Source organism: Felis catus, chromosome E2, assembly GCF_018350175.1.
Source record: "Felis catus isolate Fca126 chromosome E2, F.catus_Fca126_mat1.0, whole genome shotgun sequence".
Taxonomy (NCBI): domain Eukaryota; kingdom Metazoa; phylum Chordata; class Mammalia; order Carnivora; family Felidae; genus Felis; species Felis catus.
The window spans coordinates 41,800,315-41,822,838 of record NC_058382.1 but is presented as its reverse complement, the minus strand read 5'-3'; the positions used below and the strand labels follow the sequence as shown (position 1 = coordinate 41,822,838).

At 43.0% G+C, this 22,524-nt stretch overlaps 1 long non-coding RNA gene across 1 annotated transcript in view; it reads left to right on the top strand.

Moving 5' to 3' along the window:
• Positions 1-22,524, top strand: part of LOC109494907 — an 801,993-nt gene that overhangs the window by 349,978 nt on the left and 429,491 nt on the right. The gene's annotated exons all lie outside the window — the stretch shown is intronic.

Sequence of the window (22,524 nt, the reverse complement as noted above, 5' to 3'; positions counted from 1 at the left end):
ATGTTGGCTCAAACTTGAGAGGAACTGTGGTTCATCTGGTCCCTCCCAAGAAGACTCTCTGACTTGCATTAGTTCCTCTTTCTCGCCCCGGACTTCAGCCTTGACCTTTCTAGTTAAATATAGATTATAAGCGAAATGGAGCCTGCTGGTCACCTCCTGTCCCCTCACATTTTTCTGAGGAGAACGTACTCCATGCAGCAGCACACTTGTGGGTGATAACCCTTTTTAAAATGGCTAGGTGATCAGATTTTACTGAATCTGACTTTTTCTTCATTCTCCTGACCTCTCGCCCTGCATTAAAACAAAATCCTTCTGTGGCACGGTCCCCTGTCAGTGGCTGGCTACTCCTCTGCGTGCTCTCATTTTCTCCCCTAATGAGTGTTTCCCGTGAGCTCCGCCGCCCCTGGCAGCCGCCGAAGCAGAACCATATTTCAGGCCTTGCCTTCGCCTCAGCGGGAACTGGGAGGGCACAGGTGGCAGAGGACGATCGGCATTTATCAATAAACGGCTGTGCCAATCACTGTGGCCGGAGTCCCACCCGAGGCATCGCATTTAATCCTCATGGTGACTGTGGGTGTTAAAGAAATTCAAAGTTCAGTCTTCACGGTGGGCCCATTAAATCAGAATCTCAGGCGTGGGGCCTAGATACCGGTATTTTTAAAAAGGGCTCCAAGCCATTTTTTTTAATAAAAAATTTTTAAGTATTTATTTTGCAAAGAGAGGTGCAAAGAGAGAGAGGGAGGGAGAGAATCTGAAGCTGGGTCTGTGCTGTCAGCACAGAGCCGATGTGGGGCTCAAAGTCACAGACCGTGAGATTGTGACCTGAGCCGAAATCAGGAGTCAGACAGTTAACCGACTCTGCCACCCAGGTGCCCCTAAAAAGTGCTCCAAGCCATTCTAATATGCAGACAACGTTTGAAATCACTGCCTTAAACGTGGCTGCCTCTCAGAAAGCATGTTTCAGAGAACATTAGGAGCCATCAATACAAATACCGATTTGAGGATGGGTGGGGTACTTGGAGTGAGGCCATTGATTGTGGGCATAGCTTTGTTCGAGAACCAACAGGTTCTCTAGGGACTAATCTAGTCAGTCAAAAATAGTATCTGAGCCTTTTGCCCAAACGTAAGGAACGTGAAGTGCTAGCAGCGGCAATACCCAGGGGACATTGCATATGGTGGCACAGGAGGGAAGTCTGACAGGAATGGCTTTCCCACATCAGGGAGAGTTCTTCCTGTGGCGGATGTCCTAAGAGTTGTGTTCACTGGTGCCCCAAAGTTGGCGTGGCCTCTGAAGATCTGCACGTAAGACCCACCACTGCAGAGGTGGAAAATTCAATCCAGGAAGACGTTGTGTACATTTGCAGGTCCTACACTAAAACGTTTAACAAATTCCTGTACTGACATGACTAGAACGACCTTCTTATAAGAAGTAATTGGTCTATTATGCACTCCTATGAGACACGGACAATCTTGACTTTGTTTCAGGATCATTTCCCTGAGCCACACGTGCCTGCGGGTTCTACTAGTTCTTTGGTAGGGGAAGAATGGGAATTAATGCCAGAAATGTGTGATAGTGATGGTGGCTATTAGTTGTAGTTTGGTTGATGCATATTTGTTTACTTAAATCATAGATGGAACTATTTTAATGCTTTCCATATTGTGGATTCAGCCGTTTCCTGTCATTATGTTACTGAAGGATTTCCTCCAGGTTTGTAAAGATGGATGGTTAAGAACAGTAAGCCCAGCTACATATACGTTCTCCAACCCTCAGTGGAAAAACTAGGCAAACAGGGCCATTTTACAGAATAGAGGAGGGATATGTTTAGGTTCTCTTGTGGAGAACCCCTAAAATAAGTGTACCCCAATCTGTCAGCCGTTAGGGTGGAAAAACCAGTGTGTCAAAGTCCATTATTAAATCACAAAAGAATTAACTGGCCAGACATACAAATTGGTCCCAGAAAAATGTAAAAATACCCTTGATTTCTCCTTGGAGGCATTTCAACCATCACGGCGTGGTTAAGAGCATGGACACCGGAGGCAGGTTTCTAGAGTTTAAATTCCAGCTTCCCCACTTCCTGGCTGACCTTGGTCAAATCACTTAACTTCTCTCTGCCCCATATTCGTGTTTACTGCAATGGAGATGACAGCGGTGCCTACAACCAGAATGTTGCTCTGAGATTTAGATCTATTAGTATTTGTAAAACACAGAACGGTGCCCGGCACATAATAAATGCTATATGTGCGTTTGTTAAATAAAAACAAATGAAGTTCCCTCCAGTATTTCTCAAATTTCAGTGTGCATATGAATCACATGGGGATCCTGTGGAAAGGCAGACTCTACTTCAGTAGGTCTGGGGTGGGACCCAAGCGTCTGTATTTCTAACAAGCTCCTGGGAATGCTGCTGCTGCTGCTGCTGCTGCTGACTCATTGCCCTGCTTTGGGTACTGAGGGGTCTATAGCCTTTGCTGGAGGAGTGTGGGAAGAGTTCAGGAGTGATTCATCCGCCTTGCCTAACTTGCCTCTGCTCCCTCACAGCTGTGAGTGTTTGAAGGTAAACTCTCGGGACCAGCCTCTTGCAGTTGGTATGAGACTATCTAGACCTTAGTGCTCACTTAATGCTCTTCCTAACCCCTTAACGCTCCTGCTGGTTACTCCAGGACCGGGGGACTGCTAATCACCAATGGCATCCAATCAACTGGCTTCTCTTACTCTGAATAAGAGAGAAGGGTGAGGGGTGGGGGTTTAGGACCCACTAATGGAGCGTCTTACAGACTAGTCTCTCCCACTGCGGATATGGGCCTTTCTAGGGTAAATTTTTCCCCCGTTGCTTTGCAAAAATGGTGTGTCTCAGCATTGGCCTGACTGCTAAAGCAAAAGCTCCTTTTATGATCCTCCTTTGATAATATGCAAGCCCTCAGGGAAGGGACGTGGGGGAAAGGTGTAGCCCCTGCTCTCGCCACTGAGAAAAAATGTTTACTCCCTGATGCCGGACTAAACATGCCTGATGTCCCAGTTATTATTTTTTTTATTAAAAAAAAGTTTTTATTTATTTGTGAGGGAGACAGAGACAGTGGGGGAGGGGCAGAGAGAGAGAGAGAGAGAGAGAGAGAGAGAGAGAGAGGGAGAAAGAGAATCCCAAGCAGGCTCCTCACTGCCAGCACAGAGCCGGATGTGGGGCTCAAACCCACGAAACTGTGACATCATGACCTGAGCCAAAACCAAGAGTCAGACGCTCCACCAACTGAGCCAACCCGGTGCCCCACCGGTTATTTTATTTTTTTTATTTATTTATTTTTTCAACGTTTATTTATTTTTGGGACAGAGAGAGACAGAGCATGAACGGGGGAGGGGCAGAGAGAGAGGGAGACACAGAATCGGAAACAGGCTCCAGGCTCTGAGCCATCAGCCCAGAGCCCGACGCGGGGCTCGAACTCACGGACCGCGAGATCATGACCTGGCTGAAGTCGGACGCTCAACCGACTGTGCCACCCAGGCGCCCCCCACCGGTTATTTTTTGAAAGCGTGTTCTACAGTTATCTTAGTTTGCCGTCTACCAAATAAGTTGGTAAGTTTCCTTAATTGCCTCTTTGTACATTACATCTATTTAAAGTGTCTGAAAATGGTTTCAGGAAAACTAGAGCCCAAAGCCTACAAAAGGCCAGGTTTTTGAGATACAGAATGTAAGGGCTCAGGGTGAATCAGAGGATGATTCTGTGCTATGGTTGCTTATTGCTTCCTGTCACATGTGCTAGCTCAGCGTTCCGGTGTTGTCCCGTCTGTTCTCGGTTACCTGGGCCTCAGGTAGGTGACGGTGCCTACTCGGTAGGTGGGAAAGACAGATTATAGCCTGAGGGTTTGACCAACCAGTTGTACCTACTTAAGAGTGTTGTAAACCTACTAAAAAATGAGCGTGTTTCTCCACATGAGCATGCTTAAAAAGGAGGAATTAGTTAAAGCAATCATAAATAACACTAAAAACCCACAATCATTAGCAAAACAAATTTTTACAGAAAACAAATTATTTCACTGTGATTTGGTGCTTTTCACTGATGCCTACCTGTGACTCATCACTGCTTTAGTTGGGCCCTGATATTTTCTCAGGCTCTTCTATATGCCTTTTTCCTGTTTCTTCTCATTTAGAAAAAAGCGTTAGCTCCTTATCTTTTTAATTGACATACAATTAATATACAGTGTAATGCACAAATCTTAAGATACACTTTTAATGAGTTTTCGAAAATGCATATGGCCACGTAACCCACATCTCTGTCAAGACACAGATTGTTTCCATCACCCTAAAACATTCCTCCTGCTCTTTCCAGCTCATCCTCCCCCTTCCCTCTCCCCATGGCCCTCAGGAAAACACTGCTCTGATTTCCTTCAACAGAGGTTAATTTTGCCTGTTCTATAACTCCAGATAAATCGAATTGTGCGGGTTGTATTCTTTGGTATCTGGCTTTTTTATAGCAGAATGTCTTTGAGGCTCATTTGTATTGCTGGGTGTGTCAGTAATTCATTCTTCTCTTTTGCTGAGTAGCATTCTGTTGTAGGATTAGAACTTAATTTTTATCCATTCACTTGTTGAAGGACATTTTGGGTCATTTCCAGTTTGGAGCTATTGTGAATAGAGCTTTGGGCTCTTCTCCTTTTGTGATCCTGGCTGATAATTGCCACCCCCCCCCCCCCCCCAGAAAGGGGGATGGCGGGAGATGAAACCAAGCCTGTCACTGCTGAGAAAATAGGAATGGAATATTCTCATACAAGTCTTGCTGTGCACATGTTTTCATTTCTTTTGGGCAAATACATAGAAGTGGACTTTCTGAATGTTTGGCTTTATGGGAAACTGCCAGACAGACTTCCAAAGTGTCCATCCCATTTTGCAGTCCTGAGACTATGATGTGTGAGATTTCCTGTTGCTCCACATCTTTATCAGCATTTGGTGTTGTCTGCCTTTCAAATGTCTGCTTAATTATAGTCAGATCAGTTACAGTGTGTGTATATAATTATATCTTGTGTTGGTTTTCATTTGCATTTCCCTGATGACTAATATTATCGAACCCCTTTTCCATGTGCTTATCAGCCATTCACATGTATTCTTTTGTGAACTGCCTGTTCAAGTCTTTTTACTCATTTTAGAAATGGGGTTGTCTTTTTACGATTGAGGTTTGAGGAATTTTTGATACATTGTGGATCCAGAGGATTGTCAAATATGTTCTGTGAATGTTTTCACCTAGTCGGAGTCTGACTTTTTTTTTTTTTTTCTAATGATGGCTTTTTATAAATTGTTTTTAAAATTTTTGACATTCTAATGTAGCAAATTTTCCCCTTATGATTAGTTCTATCTCATTCCTGTTTAAGAAATCTGTCTTCTTCAAGGTTGCAAAGAGATAATCTCCTGTGGTTTCTTATGACAGCTTTATTGTTAACAAGCTTTTATGTGGATCTGTACGATCTACGTTGACTTGATTTTTGTGTGTGGTGTGAGGCATGAGGTGAAGTTCATTTCTTCCCTTTCTAGAGAGCTATTTATTCCAGTACAACTTACTGAACCAACTGTCCTTTCCCTTATTGAATTGCTTAGGTACTTTGACCAAAAAAAAAAAATCAATTGGTTATATAAGCGTGGATCTTTCTGGATTCTTCTGTTCTACTGATGTATGTGCCTTTCATTACTAATACCACATTGTCTTGGTTACCATAGCTTTATAGTCAGTCTTGAAAGCTGGTGGGGTAAGTCCTTGCTGTCTTTATCTTTTTCACAATTGTTGGGCTTTTCTTTGTTTTCTGCATTTCCATTTTAACATTTTCTTACCAATTGCTGCCAATAAAACCTAAGATTTTCTAAAATCGAGCTTTAAATACAGTGAAATGCACAGATCTTGAGGAGATATTTCAACAAGTTTTGACAAATGTATATACTCGTATAAATAACGTTCTTTTCAAGACATTTCAGTAACCCCAGAAAGTGTCATTGTGCCCCTTCCCAGGCATTCTGCCCCCCCCAAAAGAACTACCATCCCAATTTCTGTCCCCTTAAGATTCATTTGGCCTGTTCTAGAACTTCACGTAAGTGAAACCAAGCTGGGTCTACTCTTGTGTGAATGGCTTTTCTGTCAGCATGATACTTGGGCTCGATCTGTCAGTCAGTGGTTTGTTCATTGTTAATTGTGGAGCATTTTTCCGTTGTATAAAAACACCGCAGTTTGTTCATCCTTTTACCTCCTGATAGACACCCGGGCTGCTACCAGGTTTGGGCTGTTATGAATGGAGCGGCTATGAACATCTTTGTAAAAGACCTTGTGTGGATAATGTGCTTTCATCTTAGGCAAATATCTCGGAGTGCAACTGCTGGTTCTAAACCAAATGTATGTTTAACTCTTGAGTAAACTGCCACAACTTTTCCCAGAGTGGTTGTAATGCCTACCAATCCCACCAACAAAGGACAGGAATTCTGGGTGTTCTTCATCCTCATCGTGGTCATTGTGTGGGCACGTCCTGGTATTTCGTTGCAGATTCATCACGCTGTTCTCCCATGGCTGAAGATGTGAAGTAAATGTTCATATGCTTATGTCTTTTGTGAAAGATCTGTTCAAATCTTTTGTCCATTTATTGAGTTGTTTATAGAAGTTATACATATATTATTAGATATATTTATATATTTTAGGTATTATGTGTTCCTCTAGATATAAACAAATACATACAAGTACATTTTTATTACGAATATTTTTTCCCGGTTTGTGGCTTGCTTACTCATTTCCTTAAGTCTTTTGATAAGCGGAAATCTCTCTTTCTTTTTAGGCATTTTGATGAAGTTCAACTTTCCAATTTTCTTATGGTTGCCGATTTCTGTATCCTATCTAAGAAATTTGATCTGGCCCAAGTACACAAAAATACTCTATTTTTTTCCTAGACCTTAGGTAGTTGTAGCTCTTATGGTTAGGTCTAAGTATCCTGTTACATTGATACATTCACTTATTAGCTGTGGTTTTTCTTGTTTTTAGATTATTTAGGATTTTCTGTGTGTATGATTGTGTTGTTTGAAAATAAAGGAAGCTTTACTTCAAGTCCATCCTCCGTGCCTTTCGTTTGTTTCTCTTGTGCATTGAGTAGAGCCTCTAGTACAATGGTGACTAGAGCTGGTGAGAGTGGACTTGAGCTACGTGGAAAGCATTATGAATCATGTTCGCTGATAGCTCCTCATAAATAATATAGATGATGCTGAAGGAGATTTCTTCTCTTCCTAGTTTGTGATGGTTTGTTCCCCCCCTCCAATCATGAATGGTCAAGAGCTGTTTTCCTGTACCTTTTGAGCTTATCTTAGTCTCCTCACTCCCTTAATCTATTAATGTGACAACTTTTATTGTTCTTTGAATGTTAGCCAACATTTGTGTTCCTGTGATGAATCCCACTTGGCCATGTCATGTCGTGTTTCATAATACAGTGTTGGGTTTGATTTGCTAGTATTATGTTAAAGATTGCTCATGAGGATTGTTCTTAAATGTAAATTTGTGAGATACCCTGGCCTGAAGTTTTCTTGTGATGTTTTTATCTGGTCGTGGCATTAAGTTTACGCCAGCCTCACACAGTGAGCTGGAATTCTATTCCCGTCCTCCAGGTGTTAGAAAGATTTTGTGTGGGATTGGCATTACATCTTCCTTAATTATCTGCTGAAACTCTCCAGGAAAATCCTCTAGGCCTGGAGTGTTCTCTGTGGGAATCTCGTTAATTACAAATTCACTTCCTTTAATTGATGTGTGGCCATTGAGATTTTCTACTTTTTGAGTTAATATTGATAATTTGTGTGTTCTAAGGAATTTGTTCATTTCACCTAAGTTTTCAAATTATGGAAATAGACTTGTTTTGCCAGTATTTTAATATATGTAGGATCTGTGGAAATTGCATTCTTGATAGTGATCTCTTGTGTTTCTTTCTTATTTCTTGACCAGTCTAGCCTGGATTTTATCAGTTTTACTAAACTTTTCAAAGAAACTAACTTTGTCATTTTTTGAAATGATTTTTATGTTTTTACTTTTTAATTTTTTTAATGTTTATTTAGTTTTGAGAGAGAGAGAGCGTGCGAATGAGGGAGGGGCAGAGAGAGAGAGAGAGAGAGAGAGAGAGAGAGAAACACAGAATCGGAAGCAGACTCAGGCTGTGAGCTGCCAGCACAGAGCCTGATGCAGGGCTTGAACTCACGAACCATGAGATCATGACCTGAGCCAATGTCGGACACGTAACTGACTGAGCCACCCAGGCACCCCTAAATGATTTTTGACTGTTCTTTCATTTTTGCCCTTTATTCCTTCTTCATACTTCAAGTTTAATTTCTTCACTTTTAATTTCAAGCTGAAGCTGAATTATGTATTTATTTTTTCTTTTAATATAAACTTTTAGAGCTATGAGCTTGTTTCTAAGCACAGCTTTAACTGCGTCCCACAACTCTTGGTATGTTGTGTTTTTATTTTTCCTGGTTTAAAATATTTTCTAATTCCCTTTGTAATTTCTCCTTTGATTTATGGGCTATTTAAGTAGCCTATTGCTTACTTTCCCATATTTGTGGATTTTCCTGGTAGCTCATTATTCATTACTAATTCAATTCAGTCTAATCAGAAAACTCTGTAAGAGTCAAATTCTTTTAAAGTTGATATTTCTTTCATGACTCAGAATATGGTGTATCTTGGGCAACATTCCATGTGTGCTTGGTGGACTATCAGTCAGGCTGAGTTGATAGTGGAATCTTTCACACTATATATTCTTGATTTTTTTTTTTAATTGATTTATTTGTTGCTATAGACGAAATGTTTGTGTCCTCCCCCCACCAAATTCATATGTTGAAACCTTAATCCTCTGTATGCTGGGATTAGGAGGTAGGGCCTTTGGGCGGTGATTAGGTCAGGAGCCTGGGGCCTTGTGATGGCATTAGTGCCCTTATTAGAAAACACAAAAAAGACTTCAGAGAATTCCCTTTCCCTTCTGCCGGGTGAAGACACAGCAAAAAGACTGATCTCCACAAACCGGGAAGTGATCCTCATCATACACCAAATCTTTGGGCGCTTTTAATTTGTCTTTGTAGCCTCAAACTAGGAGAAATAAATTTCTGTTGTTTCCAAGTCTCGAAGTTTAGGTCTGTTACAGCTGCCTAATTGGGCTAAAGAGCTGGGTCTGTCAAGAACTGAGACAAGCATTAACATCCGCAACTCTAATTGTGAATTGATGGGTTTTCCTATTCTGTCAGTTTTTGCCTCAGTTACATGCAAGTATTATTATGTCCTCGTGATGAATTGACACTTTGTCATGGAATGTTCCTCTTCATATTTGGGAATACTTATCTTGAAGTCTACATTGTCTGATACTAACATAGCTACCCCGTATTTCTTACAATTAATGTTTGCATGGTATATCTTTACTCATCTTTTTATTTCGAATCTGTGCTCTTGTGCACATGATAAAGTTGGGGCTTGATGTTTTTAATGCAGTCTAACAAGTAGTGTCTTTTAAGTGGCATGTTTAGTTCATTTACATTTAACTATTAATGTAGTTGGATTTAGGTCTATCTTGTTAATTTTCTTGCCTCCCTTTGTATTAACTGAACATATTTCAGTAATCCATTATATCTTCTCAATTGGCTGATTAGCTACAACTCTGTGTCCTGTGTTTTTAGTGGTTTCTCTAGGTTTTACAATAAACATCCTTATAAGAATGTACTCTTAATATTTCACAACTTCACATTTAATGTAAGAACCATATAGCAGTGTAGAGCTATTATGCCCTTGTGTTCCTGTATTCTCACGTTTTACTTCTATGTGTTAGCACATTGTTACTATTTTTATCAAAATAGTCTCTAAAAAGTAAGAAATGAGGGATGCCTGGGTGGCTCCGTTGGTTAAGCCTCTGTCTTTGGCTCAGGTCTTAATCCCACAGTTTTGTGGGTTTGAGCCCTGGAGCTGGCTCTGTGCTGACAGCTGAGAGCCTGCTTGGGATTCTCTCTCTCCCTTTCTCTCTGCCCCTCCCCTGATCATGCTGTCTCTGTCTCTCTCAAAAATAAATAAATAAACTTTAAAAAATAAAATAAAAATTAAGAAATGAGAGGAAAATCTTTATTTACTCAGAACTCTGCTGTTATGATACTCTTCATTCCTTTGTGGAAATGTGAATTTCTGTCTGGTATCGTGTGCCTTCTCTCTGAATAAGTTCCTTCAACATTGCTTGTGGTACAGGTTTTCTAGGATTTTTTTTCGGTTTTGTCTGTCTTAAAATCTCTTTGTTTTGCCTTAATCAAAAAGGGTATTTGTCCTCAATATAGAATTATAGGTAGACAGTGTTTTATTTTCAGCACTTTAAAGATGTTGTTCTATTTTCTGGGTGGCATTATTTCTGGCGAAAAGTCCGGGGAAATGATTACTGTTTTTTTTTTCCTCCCTGTATGTTATATTCCCTTTTCTGGCTGCTTTGAAGATTTTTCTCTTTAGTTTATCACAATTTAATTATCATAAATCTTACTGTGTTTTTCTCTATCGTTGTTGGGGTTGATGTGCTTCCTGCAGTCTGAGTTCTTGTGTATCATCAAATCTGGGAAATTTCCATCCATTTATTTTTTTCCTCCAAAATTTTCCCCTACCCCAGTCTCTCTCTTCTCCTTTTGGGTCCCTTAATTTCACCTGTGTTAGACTATTGGCTACTGTCTCATGGTTGAGACTCTTGTCATCTGCTTTAGCCTTTTTAGCCCTCTGTGCTCCAGTTCGGATACTTTATACGGCCTCAGCTACAGTTTTATTTATCTCTCCTTCTGCAAGATCTAATCTGCTGCTTAGCCCATTCCGTGGATTTTAAAATTTTCAGATTTTAAAACTGTAGTTTTTAGTTTTAGCATTTCCATTTGATTTTTAAAAATTTTTTTGTGGAGAAGTTCAACAGAAAAAGGATATAGAAAGTATAGAGTTCTCATATACCCCTTCTCCCCCCTGCCAACATCTTTTACCTTGCATTAATGTGGTACAGTTGTTAAAGTTGATGCATCAGTATTGGTAATTTATTATCAAGTCCACAATTTATGCAGTTCTGTGGTTTGTAACAAATGCATAATGGTATGTATCCACTACTATAGTATCATAGAGTAGTTTCACCACCCTAAAATCTCTGTGCCTCACATACTCATCGTTTCCTTTCTCCCATCCTCCAAACACCTGACAACCATTGATCTTTTCACTGTCTCTGTAGTTTTATCGTTTCCAGAATGTCAACTAGTTGGAATCATACAGATGTAGCCTTTTCAGACTGGTTACTTTCACTTAGACATGGAGGAGTCTTAAATGCATGTTGCTTTTTGTGGCTGATAGCTGATATCTGCTTACTGATGAAAGATACTCCATTATATGGATGTATCACAATTGGCTTATTCATTCATCAATTGAAGGACATCTCGGTTGCTTCCGAGTTTGGGCAACTATGAATAAAGCTACCATAAACACGCAGGGGCGCCTGGGTGGCTCCGTTGGTTAAGCATCCGACTTCAGCTCAGGTCATGATTTCACAGTTCATGGATTTGAGCCCTGTGTCGGGCTCTGTGCTGACAGGTTAGAGCCTGGAGCCTGCTTCAGATTCTGTATCTCCCTCTCTCTCTGACCCTCCCCTGCTTATGCTCTCTCTGTCCCAAAAATAAATAAACGTTAAAAAAAAAAAAAAAAAAGACTCAGGTGCAGGTTTTGATGTAGACCTGTTTTCAACTCCTTTGGGTAAATACCACGGAACCTGACTTCTGGATCCTATGGGAAGCCTATGTTTAGCTCTGTAAGAAAACACCCAACTGTTTCTTAAGGTGTCTGTACCATTTTGCATTCTCACCAGTAATGAATGAAAGCTCCTGCTGCTCTACCCTCTTCATTAGCATTTGGTATTCTCAATGTTCGAATCCTCGCCATGCTAATAAATGTGCGGTGTTATTTTCTTCACAGCTTTCGTTATCCAGTTGAAACTTTCTACTTGTTCTATGTTCTTATTCTCTTTGAGTTCTTGAACTTCAGGTTTTTTAAAAGCCTTGCCTGCTAATTTTATCCCATCTTTTCTGAGTCTGTTTCTCCTGGCTTTTTTTCTCCTGCTGTGCATCTCATTGTCTCCTTTGCATGTCTAGACGTATACCTTTTTATTGTATGCTGAATTTATAGGTGTGGACTTCTTGGATATCCAGATTTTGAGGTCTTCTTTGTTCACAGTGTTCTCTCTTGCTCTGGCAGAAAGTTAATTGAGTTGTAGATCTCTTAACTCATTAAAGCTTTTTAAAAAGCTTTATTTGGTGGGTCTAGGACTAGATGAGCTCATTTGTAAGGCGTGGCCCTTCTCGTCTCTCTATTGAATGCCCATGGTGTTCAACAAAGTCTCTCCGCCCTCACTGGTTGGGACTCGGCCTCTCTTGGCCCTGGGAGAGCTCTGGGAGTTCAGCTCACAGTTGCCCAGAAATTATTTTCTTCCCACTGTTTGTGCATTTCCCGGCTTCCAGGAGTCTTGCCCTGTTCAGTTAAAGCTTAGTACTGAGCTGAAGACTAAAGAGGACTTGCATGCAAATTTCTGGAGCTCCTGTCTTTAGATACTTTGTCTCCAGTACCTGCCCCCCAAATTCCAGATACCTGAATAATATCTTGGTACTTAGTTCTCTAGTCTAAAATTATAAACTAACACTTGTTAGCTAGCATTAACTAGCACACACCCAGGGCTCTGTTTGGAATTTCTGTCCCCCATTGTGGAGCAGGCCTTGCCATTATCCCACTGGGAAGTGAGGAAAGGGTGGCTGAGATTGGAGAAGGGAGTTGCCTGGCACCTCCCTGTTGGCAGGGGGTGACTTTCTGACTGTGAGGCTCTGCTAAGGTTGACTATAGTTTCTGTTGTACGTTTTCAAGCCAACTTCTCAGGGCTCTTAAGAGTGAGAGAGGGAGAGGGGCGCCTGGGTGGCTCATTCGGTTGAGCATCTGACTTCGGCTCAGGTCATGATCTTGCCGTTCACGAGTTCGAGGCCCGCGTCAGGCTCTGAGCTGTCGGTTCGGAGCCTGGAGCCTGCTTCGGACTCTATGTCTCCCTCTCTGTCTGTGCCCCTCCTCTGCACATGCTCGCTCTCTCTCTCTCTCTCTCTCTCTCTCTCTCTCACACACACACACTCTCTCTCTCTCAAAAATAAGACATTAAAAAAAAAGAGCGAGGGAGGGAGGTTGGGTGGATGGAGACCTGTCCCATCCTTACCTGACCTCACCTGCCCATCTGTGATGTTTGAAGAAGAGAGCAGATATTTTTAAAGGTTGACTTTATGAGAGTCCCATCCAAAATATCTTTTTTTTTTTCCCATCCAAAATATCTTAAAAGAATTTTTGCAGCAAGCTAAACACACAAACAAATCTCTGGGAAACTATTAGGCCACTCTAGGCATGAATTTGCTCTTGTCAAATACTAGTTTCTTCTAAGATGAGGAGGAAACTAAGGAGGAGAGGGTAAGAATATCCCCCTCTGTAGTTTTCTGCTTCCCATTCTGTGATGTCGCAGAAAGTATGTTCATTCAGTTTGAATCCTGTCTCACAAAGCCAAACATCGATGGCCTCAGCTGCAAAGTCTGTACAATTAGGAGAAGAATAGTTTCCACCGTTGTGTTTCCAAGAAGCGAATGTCAAAGGCCTGGGCCTGTGTGATTGGCAACCTCTAAATGGCCCCAACCATCCCCCCTCCTTCTGCTGTTTGTGCCCTGGTGTGGTCCCCTCATTTTGGACTTGGGCTGGACATACAGATTTGCTTCGAATGAATATGGCAAATGTGATGGAGTGTCACTTCAGGATAAGGTTACAGAAAGACTATGGCTTCCATCTCGGGGACCCTCTTATGCTCTCTGACTTGGTGGCTCTAAGGGAAGCCAACCACCATGTTATAATCTGCCCTATGAAGAGGCCCATGTGGCAAGAGACTGATGTCTCCAGCAGACAACCAGGGAGCACTGGAGGCTGGCCAACAGCCATGATGGTGACCTTGGAACCAGATCTTGCACCCCCTCCCATCCCCATTTGAGCCTTGCAATGACTGAGACCTCACTCATGCTTGATGGCAGTTTGTAAGAGACCCTGAGCCAGAGGCACCCAGTGAAGCCACACCTGGTTTCCCGAGTTTCAGCAACTGAAACCTAAATGTGACTAAGCTGATGAACTTGGGGTAATTTGTTATTAGCAATAGACAGAAATAACAGGAAGCACCTGGGACATAGCTAAAGCTCTGTCAGTAACCATTCACTCTCTCCCTTGCTCTCCTCCACTTGGATCCTCCAGGAATGGTGACTTTTGTGGTGGCCGGACTGTTGCTCTGCAGAGATGGTGCCCGCCCTGGACTCTGGCCTGACCCGAAGCAGGACTCTCCCCTGCAAGCTTTCCTAGTTCTCCTGTCTTTTCTCTGAGAAGTATTTGGTTTGGGTGTGGTGAGAAGTGAAATGTACATCCTCATTTCTCTTAGCCTCAAGTTCTGCCCAGAATCAGACAAGGCAACTACTTGGAGTTGCGAGAAAGGGAGTCACTGAGAAGTCATGGTTCGTATTGCAGCCTACCGCTGGAAGGTGATCCTGCATGGCTACCGGTGAAAGGATGTTAGGAATGTGGTGTGTGTGTGTGTGCGCGCGTGTGTGCGTGTGTTTGCTTTTCCTTCTCTTACATTCTCTGGCTGACTGTGAAACTAAGTCTCTTCCCTTGGGGTCACTTGGAACTTTTATCCCTTCTCAGATAGAAGGTCTCAGCTTTCAAATTTCCCCCGCTTTTCCAAGTTATGAATCAACAGCTCGCAAACAGATGCCTCAGGTCTTCAGGGTATTGTTCATTTGATATAATGTCCATCCCTTGGTGATGCAGACACTTGTGGAATTTCTGGGGTCTGCCTGCCAGGATGAATTTCATTTGCTTTCTCTGGGAATTGAAGAAAGTCAGTCTTAGATCTCAAGTGAGATGACCGGAGATTGGTCACCTACTTTCTTTTTTTTTTTCCCCTTATGAAATCTCAAATGGGGGGAAAAAAACCTCCACTAGGTATTTGCTGGTCCCTGGCACCTCTTCTAAGAGCTTCTGAGGAGCAATTTCACCCTTAAAAAAATGCCCTTTATATAACGTGATCAAGGTTGCAGAATATATTACATTGTGGTAGGAAATTGCTTGAAGGACATGGTCCATCTGTACATTCCTCTAAGTCAGCACTGAGAACCATGCAGGGGCCAGCAGGCTTATAAATGTTCCAGGAAGGCTTGGTGAAAGGCAGTAGGGAGAGGAGCAGGTTTTTGGTGTGTGTGTCCAAGTGTATGTGTGTGTGTGTGCGTGTGTCTGAGTGTGTATGTGTATGTGTTTCTGTGTATACACATATTTTTATATACTGGACACTGAGGCTGTAAGCCAGATGTGGCCCAGAGACTTCTCTCTAGCGTTTCACATCCAATGTCATTACATCTTTGAAAGCTGGATATCTGGAAAGCGATGCTTACATCTTCGCCACCTCCCACCCCCCCTAGCGGTTTACATGCCATTAGCGGATCTTTGGTTTGATGCCATCTGGCTGTACTACCATCCACCTCATGGGACCAGGTCCACGCCTGTCTTGTTCATCAGTATGCCCTTGGTGCTTAGAATAGTGGCCGACTCATAGTAGACACGCAATAGATAATTGTTAAATGTTGAATAGAAAATAAAGGGCCTGGGGTGCCTGGGTGGCTCAGTCAGTTAAATGTCCAACCTCGGCTCGGGTCATGATCTCACGGTCTGTGAGTTCTAGCCCCACATTGGGCTCTGTGCTGACATCTCAGAACCTGGAGCCTTCTTTGGATTCTGTGTCTCCCTCTGTCTTTGCCTCTCCCTCGCTTACACTCTGTCTCTCAAAAATAAATAAGCATTAAAAAAACAAAAACAATTAAAAAAAGAAAGGGCCTGAAGAATTATCAGAGGATTTACTCTAAAATATTGCTGAAGAGCATGTATACAACATACCATGGTGTCCCTTAAGAAGGACTCTTTGGAGCGTGAACTTTTTGATTTTAGAATGAAGAATGCCTTCCCGGGTTGGGGAGTAGGCTCACTTTGCTTCAGTTGTGTGGACACAGGTTTCCTCCTTGGGCTGCCTGCTAGGAAACTCAGACTCTTTGTTGGATTGACCTCTTGTGATTGCATAAGATTTTAGGGAATGCTTTCTTTTATCAGTGCCAGGCCTGTGTACCTTTAGAAGCATACATTTCTCACTGGCTCCTGACTGTCGTGACTGCAGTGTGGCGTGTGTCTTTGTACGTGCTGGTCCGTTCTGGGGAGTGCATAAAGAATGCCATGAGGGTGGGTGGGAGTTCAAGGAGCAGTTGGAAGGGGAACATGGGTGTGGTGAAGGAGCGGAGGGGTTCCATGAAAAAGGGGGGATGTGGGGGGAGGGGGGAGGTTCAGATGGTGATGAGCAGAGCTGGGATCCCCTGTAAAGCCTTCAGGACCTCTCAGGAGGTAGCCTGTGGGGACTGTTTGGCTTTGACAACAGGATGGGCCTGTGGCTGGCATGTCTGGGTGAACTGGTGGCCTGGGGCCCTCTGAGAATGGGCAAGGAGGCAAAACCCTGGGAGTGTCTTCTAGAATCAAGTTTGCATCTCCACTTTGGCACTCCGAGTGGCCACCTGCCCTCTCTGAGCCTGAGTTTCCTGTCTGTAAAATGAGGCTAAAAACGACGCGCCCTTCCAGGGTTCCCTTCGAGGGCCAGTGAGGTAGTGAATAGGAAGTGTCCAATGACTTGTCCAGTGCCCAGATGTCAGTCATTGTTGTCACTGCACTGAGCTCACCATGGATTCCTCCTGCATCTATGGTCATCTCCTGGCCAGGCTGCAGTGGCTTTGGAAAGTGAGAAAGGGGGATAAAGTCTCAATTTTCCTACATTTGCTATCAGGCCTTTGTGGAAAGTTTTTTTTTTTTTTTTTTTTTTTTTTTGGTTTTTTGTTTTTGTTATAACCCCAAACATAACTGGCTTTCCTCAAGTTGTCCCTGCCTTCACCCACCATCTTTTATCTGTAGGTGAATCTCATAGAACTTGCCATCAGTGACAGTCAAAAATAACTTGCCAAAGGAAAAAAAAAAAAGGAAAAATAATGCCTTTTTAATTTTATTTTATTAAGCAAAATTTTTTAGTGTTTGTTTATTTTTGAAAAAGAGAGAGTGTGCGAGTGAGGAAGGGCAGAGAGAGAGGGAGACACAGAATCTGAGGCAGGCTCCAGGCTCTGAGCTGTTAGCACAGAGGCCGATGCGGGGCTTGAACCCGTGAACTGCGAGATCACGACCTGAGCTGAAGTCAGAAGCTCAACGGACTGAGCCACCCCCCAATGATGCCTTTTTAAAAAAAAAAATGGAGGGGCGCCTGGGTGGCGCAGTCGGTTAAGCGTCCGACTTCAGCCAGGTCACGATCTCGCGGTCCGTGAGTTCGAGCTCCGCGTCGGGCTCTGGGCTGATGGCTCAGAGCCTGGAGCCTGCTTCGGATTCTGTGTCTCCCTCTCTCTCTGCCCCTCCCCCGTTCATGCTCTGTCTCTCTCTGTCCCAAAAATAAATTAAAAAAAAAAAAAAGTTGAAAAAAAAAATGGAAACTCTTCTTCTTAAGGGACCAGGGGGATTCATTTTATGCACATTGATGCACAGAAAAAGTACAAATCTATCTTTGGAAAATAAGATCTCTAAGTTTATCTTCACAGCAGTTGCCAAATCACCCCACCCCCATTTCCGTCTCTCCCCCAAGTTTCTTCTCCCTCCCCTCTCAGGCTGTGTTGCTCCAGCTTCCTTCCCTTTCCTGGGATCTTCTGATTTCTGTAGACTTGTATTTAGAGGAGGGATAGTCAAACTTTTTCTGAAAAGGGCCAGATAGCAAATATTTGAGGTTGTGTGAGCTCTGTGTTCTCCGTTACAAGGGCAGAGTTGAATAGGTCTAACTTGGAAGCAGCCACAGGCAGTAAGGAAAGGAATGGGCATGACTGTGTTCCAATAAAACTTTGTTTACAGAAACAGGAAGTGGACCAGATTTGGCCACAGGTTTTAATTTGCAGACTGCTGATTTCAAGCAACTTAAGAATTTTGTTTTTAATCTTTACCAATTGGTATTTCTTTGTATTACTCCACCCAGTGAAACTGAGGATTTTGTCATGGATGTATCTATATTTGGAGGACCAGGAAGGTTAGTGGGGTTTTGTAAATAACCATTAATATTTTCTCCATCACCTGTTGGTTTAAACAGCTCAAAGGGATTCTTGGGCCACACTGCCTATAAGACACATGTTTTGGGTACCACTGAGCCCTAGATTTAGTGTGACTGGTTTTCCAGGTTCCTAGGTAAGGGATTGTGTGTGGGCATGAGTGAGTGTATTTAATTCTTGGGCCCAGAATTCTCTTGGCCAATAATGGGAAAAACTAAGGTTCAGGGTTTTTTTGGCTTTTTTTTCACTTGCTCACTAAATTCTGGAAAGATCCTCATATCAAATTGTGTAATGGAAAAAGTACTGGACCAGAGCCAGGGGATCTGATTGCTATTTTGGTTGTATTCCTACTTTTGTGTTTGACCTTGGCAAGTCCTTTCATTCCCTAGTTCAGGTCTGTCAAATAATAAACTAGAATCTTTGGTCACCACATCTTTCAGTGACTGGCTCCTATGCAGATGAAGTCTTACCTGGAATCCAAATACATATTGAATGAAGGGGGCTGACGCACCAGAGCCCCTTTGTCCTAGCACTCAACCTCACCCACACTGGGGGGTCCTAGAAGCATCTCTGCTGGAATTTAGGGCTCCAGGCAGCATAGGGGAAAGACCGCTGAAGTGTATATGGCTCTTTGGTCTTACCTACTCTTCTGCCATCAGACACCCCCAAAATTATTGACGCTTCTTTTGAAAAAAAAAGTTTATTTAGAGAAAGGGAAAGTGGGTGGCAGAGAGAGAGGGAGAGAGAATTCCAAGCAGGCTCCAAAGAGCCCGATGCAGGGTTCAAACCCATGAATTATGAGATCATGACCTGAGCTGAAATCACGAGTGCGATGCTAAGCCAACTGAGGCACGAGGCACCCCTGGAAGAGACTTTTCTTGAATTGGTTCTTACATACTCCTCTTGAGTCTCTTTTCCTCATTGATTTTGCACTCTTTGTAATCTTCATGCCTACCTCCTGGACTCATTACTTACCCCCCATGGCTCTACTCCAGATGTCTCCTTCTAGGGTTCGTCTAACTAACTGACGTCTTATAGAAAAATTATGGGTCCTCCACTGATTTCAGAAGCATCTCACTATGGCTTTCAGATACCCTTGTTTAAATGAACCTTTCCTCCCCACACGTAAGACCATAGGAAGATCCACATTCCAACCAGCAAAGGTCAGTGTGCTTCTGGTGGGGCTCTCCCTGGAGGAAGCATCATCCCCAGTGCTGGGAACACTCCTGGCACTTTTTGAATCCCTGAACTCACCCTTTAAGGAAGTGAAGTGGCTACAGTGTTACTGAGCTCCTTGGCTTTAGGTTTCCTTTTCTCTATCCATAAGCACCCTCCCATCGCCTGGTCCTCACAAGGTGAGGATTGTGGGCGGAAGAGAACAGAATCTTGTCCATCAGTGGAAGGGGGTTCCTGGGATAGAAAGACCTGCAGGTTGAAAAGCTGTCCTGTGGGAAATCAGGGGAGGGTGTTAGGAACTCAGACTTTCTAGCACCATGCCTGAATATTCCATGCCACAGAAGAACTCCTTGTATAGGGTTCTGTACCAATGTACTCTTTCCAGCTCTGGATGGCTGACAGGTTTCTCAGTGTAGCCTTGTCTGGATCCTTTTGCTGTACTGTCCACCTGGACCCTTCTTAGCCTCAGAGGGAGGGGGTTGGAGCTGTGAATCGGCCAAACCTGACATAAATGAGGACGAGGGGGATTCAAAGACAAAAAGGAAAATGATTTAGCAAGGAAACCAAAAGAAATTACAATTAGCTGCAGGTTGCTAAATCTCCATTAGCCTCCCACTGTGCTGTTGTTCTGTAGCCAACTTAGATTATCCAAAGACAATGTTTAAAAGCCATTTTAACTAAATTAGCAATCATGTAAAACCTTCCCTCAGAATATATGTTTATCTGCACTTTCCCCTGAACAATTTCTGTCAAGGAATTACATGAAAAATTGAGGTCAAAAAAGACTGGTACAGAGGGAAGATGTTTTGAGCAAGATATCCAACATTTGCTATTAGCTCTGTGTGACTGACTAATTTGCGATTGTTTCCTCTAACTAGGCTGGCTGTCTTGGGCTTCCTCAAGACAGTCCTGGTTTTTCTCCGTGGTCGTGGCATAATGATGAGTACCTCCCACCCCCCTTCCCCCACACGTTGGTTCTTGAAGGTGTTCCAATATGGACAGTAGATTACATGGTCACTGTCTACATATGCAGAGAAGACTCCAATCTCCCAGAATGTGCGGAACGTGGTGATGTAGACAAATCCTTTTCATATATGACGTCTTAAAACTTAGAGGTCAGGATCCTGAGTCTAGCCCTTCTCATCAATGACAGATGGATTTGTCATAATTTTTATGTCTTGGTATGACATACTAGAATCATAAGTTCTTTGCTACAATGTGAGGTGTATTGTAGACCAAGAATTTTTCATCTTCAAAATTATACCTGGGTTGATACGGTGGTCGATACTTGGTGATCCATTTTGTGCTCTCGGCTGTGTGGGGGATGGAAATAGCGTGTGCCTCTACGCAGGTTCTGCCTCTACTCCACATGAGGCTGAAGGAAGATTCCCAAGCTGGAAGGGGGTTTGCCTACTGACCTTCAAGATCAATCCCGTGCTCAGAGTCCATGTCTAAATTAAAACTAATGGCTCATATCAATATATAATAAATATCAATATGCAATTAAAGGATTGTAGTCATTACTGTTCTACTTGTCCTCTGTGAGACTGAGCTGAGTTGGACCCTGGATCTGGCCATTAGATGGTTATGTGGCCATAAGCGAGTGACTTAAACGTTCCGAGTTTATTTCCCGTCTGCGAAAAGCACTGCTGGTGCCATACCTAGGATGCTCAGGTGAGGCTCCGGTCAAGCGCTGGAAGAGACGTAATCTCCATGCAGGTAAAAGGCAGTTTTGTCTTCCTGCTGGTGTGTGGGAGAGCAGTAATTAGCTAATTCCTGGCAACTGAACCATCCTTCAAGATGGGCCCCCGTTCTAGCATTTACCTCCCCTATTTGTGGTCAGGGCAATCCCATTTCCTCTTGGGAAATTTTGTTCTCCTATGACCTTCAGTTCTTCATCTCTAAAATGGGGAAAGTTTAGTATCGAAGTTGTATACTTGGCCAGTTAGACTCTTTCTATCCTAGAGTTATAATCTATGCCACTATCTATTTTTAGAAAGGAAAAAAAAAACCATTCTGCTGCTTAGCAGTGGAAGTAGGACAATCCAGCCAGGTCCTCTCTGACCTGTGAAGTTCAAATTAATTAATTCACGCATTGAGTAAATGTTTATGGACGTCTTTCTATCAGACGTGTGCCAAGTCTGTCACATGTTTTTCTCCTTTAATCCTCAGTACATAGTGTGTGTTGGGTCTTGCTGCTTGCTTTGCAAATGAAGAAGTGGAGCTTATGGAATTTAAGTAACTTGCCCAAGATTATATAGCAAGCATGTTCTGAGGCCAAGGTTTCAACTTGTGTCTATCCAGCTCCAAAACCTACATTTGCATTTGGCCTCCCTGCTAGGGGAAGAAGAGCTGGAAGCAAATTTTATCTAAGATGCCAATGAGTGATGGTCCCTTTTTTATTCCATCCAAATGTCTGCAGCAGTAAAGAAGCATTTCATGAGCATGGAGGTTGTGGGTGGGGATACGGGGTTATGGGTTTGGTCTTATCTGTCTAGCGTGCCTTTCTTCTTTCTCCTCTTCTGTGTTCTGGTGGTGATGGTGGCAGACTTTTTTGCTTTGGAAGGCATGTGCCATTAGCCCATTCTAAAATTCTTGTGGGGATGTCAGTTACGCAAGCAGGTCCTTGGTCCTTGGGCCACGGGGGCTTTCTGCTGACCCAAGCCTCACTAATCAGAGTGCACTGACTTCCTCTGGCCACAAAGGCTTGGACCAAGGAGTGGACATGTGACCGAAACCAGCCAGTCAGCTTCTTCCCTAGGTCTTACCTATACTGGGGAAGGAAGAGCTTTTCTTTTCTGCCTCTGGGATGTTAAATAAAGGTCTTGGATACAGCCATCCTCCCTTCCAGGCAGGTGGCATCACGGGAAGCCAGAGAGAATGGGAAGAGGGAAGCTGAGGAGTGAGAGAGCCTAGAAATACTACTCAACAAATCACCCCATCCCCACTGTTTTGTTTTTGAGTTTTGTCTGTCATTTGTAATTGACTAACACAAGATGCTTCCTAGCATATGTTGGCAGAAGCCCAGAGTCTGGGAAGCAGTTTCCTCTACCTGTGAGTGACAGGCTGGGGAGGAGTCTGCGGTGCAAAAGTAGACAGGATTCTGGTTGTGTGTGAGGTTTTGCTTTGGTATGTGTGTGTTTTTTCCCCAAGG